General features: G+C 35.2%; 1 protein-coding gene across 1 annotated transcript in view; it reads left to right on the top strand.

The window, feature by feature from the left end:
• The first annotated feature begins 3,979 nt into the window (after window positions 1-3,979).
• The window catches only part of LOC136039210 (nuclear cap-binding protein subunit 1-like), a 65,562-nt gene continuing 63,541 nt past the window's right edge, over window positions 3,980-6,000 (top strand). Inside the window, exon 1 of the mRNA XM_065722735.1 lies at window positions 3,980-4,146. The gene's annotated coding sequence lies outside the window, so the exon portion shown is untranslated. The remainder of the gene's footprint in view (window positions 4,147-6,000) is intronic.

Here is a 6,000-nt window from a genome sequence, read left to right as displayed (position 1 = left end):
GACTCAAAAAAGTGATAAGCCAACTGGCATTATCCAAGAGCTATATGGCTTCAGTGCATTTTTTTTTACATATATCAACTGTAACACAATGTTGGGGACTGGAAACTGGAATTCGTAGCACAGTTTCGTGGTTATTGTAGAGGTAGTGGGAGAAGTTTATGGCTATTACCCTAAACACAAAATCAGTCAGAAAGATAAGGTAAACGAAAAATTAATTAAGTAGGCATTGAATTTCGAAATAGATAAAAGAATTACCCCTATATAACATGTCAGATCGTGTCCCATACTCTTGGGGAATAACATCATGGATGCAGCAGTACCTGCAACCTAGTAACTCTAGCCCATAATAGCCAAAAAAATTTAAAAGGTTTTGAAAATCATTATCCAAATATCAGGCAAATTTTCAATGGAAGCTCCGATGCATGGTAAGTTTTATTGATAAATTCTAGCGCTTCCGTTACTTTTTGCACCCTTGCAATTCCAGCCACGTCAATATTTAGAAGATAAGTATCACAAAAATGTAAAAGGAACGTTTTTCAAAGAAAAGTAAAGAGTCACATTAAAACTTGGGACAGGCACATCAAACATAAATGCTGCTATTGATGAATAAATGAATCCAGAAGTGAACAGGAATTGAAATGAATCTTTACACAATTGTTAGTGCAAACACAAATTATAGCCAATTAGAGCAGGGCTACAGCCCCCTGTAGTTTTTAATAATAATCAATATTGCTGCGCTTGCGTTCAAGGCGCATAATAATATCCATATCTAACATTTTATGGTAGCTTCGAAGAGGGGCCCCGCTCCAGCATTTTGATTGATGGAGGGGGGATGCGAGAATGGTCCATATTCGGATAGTCAAGGGGCATGGCTGTATTATAATGTGTCCTCTAAATTGTAGGGGGGAGGGACAACCACCCCTCCCCAAATGACGTCCTTAGCCATCCAGTTTTCTCTGATGAATAAGTTTGCGTTTGGCTAGGTTTGATTCTGTCCCTGTATAGATCTCTTATGACGTTAAAGGATGTGAGCGTGCGCGTCAAAGAAACCTGGAAGGTAAAATTAACAAATCAATTACAAAACGCTGTATATTGAAATCATTAAGCTATTTGTTCACTCTTGGGTTAATGATTCCTCTATAAAACTAACTTTTTACCCAAAATATGGGCCTTTCGATGGGTACTCTAGAGCATCGTTTCTGGGGTTGGTTTTAGAATGACGTTATTTTTGGGTGATGTCGTTGAGTAATACCTCTGAGGGTATTGTTGGCATAATATATTAACACCCTAGATTGCTATCTCCAGTTCACCTTGGAACCAGAAGGTAATAGTAAATTGCCTTTTCTTTGTGTTTTCATCTTCAAAAACTCTCACTCTTGAGTTTGATTCATAAAAAGCCTTGCACGTGCTTTGTTCCACCCTCCTTGTGTGAAAAGAGGATTAGTAGCATCCATATTCGATCGGTTCCTACAAATATGTTCTGAAGCTAACATATTTATAGGTAGCTAACATAATCCCACAATTGAATTATCTCAAAGAATTTTCACTTTGAACGGTAATCCCATCAAATTCCTAGAATCTAATATTAAAAAAGAATAAAAGTAAAACAGAGCTTAAGCGTCCCCATAGAGGCAATGGGAACCAATTCACGAACAAATGCAAGGAGGGAGGCAAATATACTTTTTAAGGTCTAGAGGGGCAAACTTGTCGTTTTTTATTTCTTTGGTTCTCCATGTGACGCTGCTACATGTAGGCTGATAAATAAAATTTTACCCTTTTACTTACAGTCCGAAACTGACAGACATACTTAAAAGTATGCCATGAAACATATCCTGATTGTCACCCATAAAACTTAAACATGATGTAGAGCTTTTTAACTGCGGTAGGGATAAAACCAGTCTAAGTTCGGGTGATGATACCTACGGAGCCAATTGTCCTTGTTGTTTGACTTATATGTGAAGGATAAACCAAAAACTAGAAGAGAGGTTATGAAATGTAAATCTTTAATGAACAAAGTTCTGAAATTACGCCAAAGACCCAGTAGTTTCATTTTAGTTTGGCCCTGCACTTTTGCGATGATACGATTCTTTTCGTTTTGTTTGATAACATTTCTATTATTGTCCCGTCCGAGATTACACGGAAGTTTGTCTGTGGGCAGTTGAAATAAAAAGAATATATCCAACTGTAAGTAATAGCAACTGAGAAATTTTATCTTAGCCTCACTTGCAATACTCTGATTAATTCTATTTGACATTTTTACTTCATCATATCTCACTTATTTAGTAGTGCTTACTAGAGTCCCTTGTTCTACATAAGAAAAAACCTCCAAGAACTAAAAGATAAACCCGATGCCGCGCCAATTTATTGGTGACGCACAGCCAATGAGAGACATGCCAAGGTGGAGAAATATTTTTGTGGTGTACTGGCATACCATCGGTATTGCGGTGCACTAACAATCTGTCTAAATTTAGCCTTGTGTTTTTGCAGTGATTTGTTGATTTTGGGGTTCTGAGTAAGCTATTGTTTTTATTACCTTTATTAAAGCCAATTTCTATTGATTTCTACCCACTAAACGGGAATGAGAATTTACAGCCATATTACGCAGGGGCGTATTTAAAGGGGTGCTTGACACCCCACAAATGTCACAAGGGTTTTCTGGCAAGGGTTTTCAAGCAGCATAGGTGGATAATTTATTCTAAGTTATTCAAAGAAATAAATATTTTACCTTTTCAGATATCATTTCGGAAAATGGCTAGAATCGCCCTCGAGGAATGGCACGCACTAGATGGGCTGATGTAATAAACCAACACCTGCTCAATAACAACATCAAACTAAACGAGGCTCCATCCTTAGCCCTGGACAGGGCTACATGGAGGAAACTGATGTCGTTGTCAACCAGTTCCCTCTACGCTGGCGACCTTGCTGAGCAAGAGCGTTAAGTCAAGTCAAGTTATTTACTTTTAAGATCTATCTCACATCATGAGTCGTAATTTGTCATTTCCTCGGTCATTTCATCCCTGTACTCTAGTTTTTCAGTGTATTTCATTGCAAAATTTTCGTCTGTTTTTTATATTTTACACTTGGGATTAAAGATTAGGTGTTAAGAAACTCAAATACCCGCACTTCCCATAGCCCATCAATAGAATTAAGAACATTAAGTGGGATGATTGGTTTTTAACTGATAAGAAGACCTGGCTACAGAAGAGGACGATGGATTTCTAAGTATCCAATGATAATTTTTGGAGAGTCAAAAAGGTGAAAGGACTAATTGGTAGTTTATATAACCTATATACAAATTTTGGAACCGGAACTGGGATTAATAGTTTTCGCCTTTTAAGGGACTCAATGAGTCATGAAGTTGCAAAATATTCGGAATTTAGGGGATTGAACAATGTTCTTTTTCTTATAATCCTTCTTTTTTCATAAAACGACTTCACAGTGTCATGTATTAACAAAAGATATGAAATGTTCGGATATTATTGAAAAAGCTACATCAATCTTCATTTGTTTCAAATGTTGTAAGTTGAATGCAAAAGCTTTTATAAAAATTAACTTAAGAAAATCCTTGCATTAAATCAATTATCAATTGGAAGTTTACTTTGCTATTCAAGTTTGATTTATCGATTCAGTTGTATTTTCCTGTTCAAGCAGATGATTCTTCACTTTCACTTATTTTTATGATTGATCTCTTGTTCTTTTAGCACATTGAACGGGCGACGGGAGGTACCGGCCGAAATATTTTCATTTCTTGTCCTTTTTGCTAGCTCCAAACCAGCTCGTTTCCTATGTTTTCTTATGCTGACTTTGATAAACAGCATTTAAAGCAGAAAATGCCTATGCTCAGTATATTTTACCAGCTGCCATTGCAGCAATTTCCTAAAGTGTAAAGACGTTATGGCACCATGCATTTGGGCCAGATTTCGCTCACCTTGGCCTAGGTCTATTTTTAACGCCGAAATAGTAAAACAGCAAGGGCAACCATTTCTACATTTATGAAGAAACAGAAGCCACTAAATAACTTTTGTGGATATTTGGAATTGGCACTTAAAAGTTGTCTGCGTGCTTTCACAAAGAAGATTTACTTATACAAAGGAAAAATTCCTTTAACCATTTCTTTTCAGATATTGACTCTTCAAGAAAGACTAGGCAAGTATCTTTCATAGACCTTGGGCACAGTAGAGACAAAGCTTGACAAAAGATATAGATAACTGGTGTCACAATTTGAATTATATATAGTGTATGACCACATCTAAAGAAAGTGTGCCAATCTAATACCCAATATTTGACAATAATAGTCATTGATCCTTTATAAAGGATAGATTACTAAGAATCAAATAGTGTCTTTTACTACTAGGCTATATAGAAAGCAGTATAAAGTCAATCATAAGACCATATCATGCTTTCTCTTGATATTTAGAATGATAGAAGTCATACCCACAACTTTTTATGCCCCATTCTTATATAGAGTAAACATAAAGTCATTCAGATGACTTTAAACCTCATATGGTAAATGTTTAGTTTAGAGCACTTAGAAATGCTAGTTCTAGAAGTACATCCATTTCTGGTTGATGCTGCTCCTCTATGGGGCAAACTAAAAATGTGTAAAGTGGGCTTGCTTACAGGTAACATTACCTATAGAGCAAAATATTCTAGGCTTTGTTTATTTAATAGGCCTAAACCTTGTTTGAGATTTTTTTTTTGTGAGTTTTATCAATCTTTGTTGAATATATATAGAATACAGACCTTGCTCTACTGCCCACAGGGCTCATGGACTATTATGCTTTGCTCTATAGGTAATGTTACCTGTAAGCAAGCCCACTTTATGCATTTTTAGTCTCATTAGAGAGAGATCTTGGAATGCTAAAAAACAGATATGCTTCTCTAATAATGACAAAGAAACAATATGCAATCATTAGAATGTTGCTATATGCAGTAATAGGCCTATGCACTTTAGAGCACTTGGAACCAAACTATACATTTACCCCTCATACTATTATAGAGCAAACATGAATAAAGCCATAGAGATGACTTATGGTTTCCTCTACATTTACAAAATATTTGTAATAGGTTTGTTGGTACTTGTATGATAGCCTGTACCCCCTACCTAATGTTCTTCTAATATGTTTCTCTGACACTCAATCCAAATGGAATATAACAAAGTAGCCTAAGATAAAAATCTAATATTTTAGAAATGAAATTAGGCTATATGTTTGTACAATAAGGGGGATTAGGGTAAAGTATGGTTGGTCTGCATGCCTAATATGCTAGGTACAATTATTCTACATATTATGTAGCCTAGTGAGAATTGTTTTCTAGCTTCATCCTATCCAAATACTTTACCCCCATGCCCCCCTCCACCTCTTTAATGTGCAAATATATAGCCCAAATTATATATTTTTCATTTATTTTATTACATGTCTTTGTCTTGTCTTGCACTAAGCTGAAAGAACCTTAAAAAAATAAAATAAAACAGTTCTATAATGTGTCAATACATGAATAACTTGAGCAATAGAGTATTTATCATACAAGTACCAGTTTTGTTTTTGTTTTATCTGCTTATCATAACAAAAAAGATTTACTAATACAAACTTCATCTGAAATATCTATTATTGATGATCCACATAAAATGTCATTTGGAAAACGTTAGGGTATACTGGTCCATTCATATAAAGAGAAAACAATAAAAAGTCAAACAGATGAATTTTTTGTACCTTATTATATTACAGAGCAAACATAAATTAAGTCATAAGATCCCCCTTCCCATTCCTCCTGCCCTCAAAAATGGGAAAGGAGGTGTCTCTAAGCCTTTTCCTCAAGAAAAATCCTATTTACTCTCAAATCTGAATATTTTTGGTGTTCCCTCCAAAATTGGGTAAATATTTTGCAGTTCATATTATTCACCTACAAGTAAGTCAACATACCACTAAATGCTATTTTTTGGTGAAAAATACCCTTAGGGTAAATATATTTTTGGATATATTAATGGGTTATAACATTTTT

Source organism: Artemia franciscana, chromosome 19 (genome assembly GCF_032884065.1).
Source record: "Artemia franciscana chromosome 19, ASM3288406v1, whole genome shotgun sequence".
Lineage (NCBI taxonomy): Eukaryota > Metazoa > Arthropoda > Branchiopoda > Anostraca > Artemiidae > Artemia > Artemia franciscana.
Note: the sequence above shows the minus strand (reverse complement) of the source record. Positions and strands in the feature narration are given on the sequence as shown.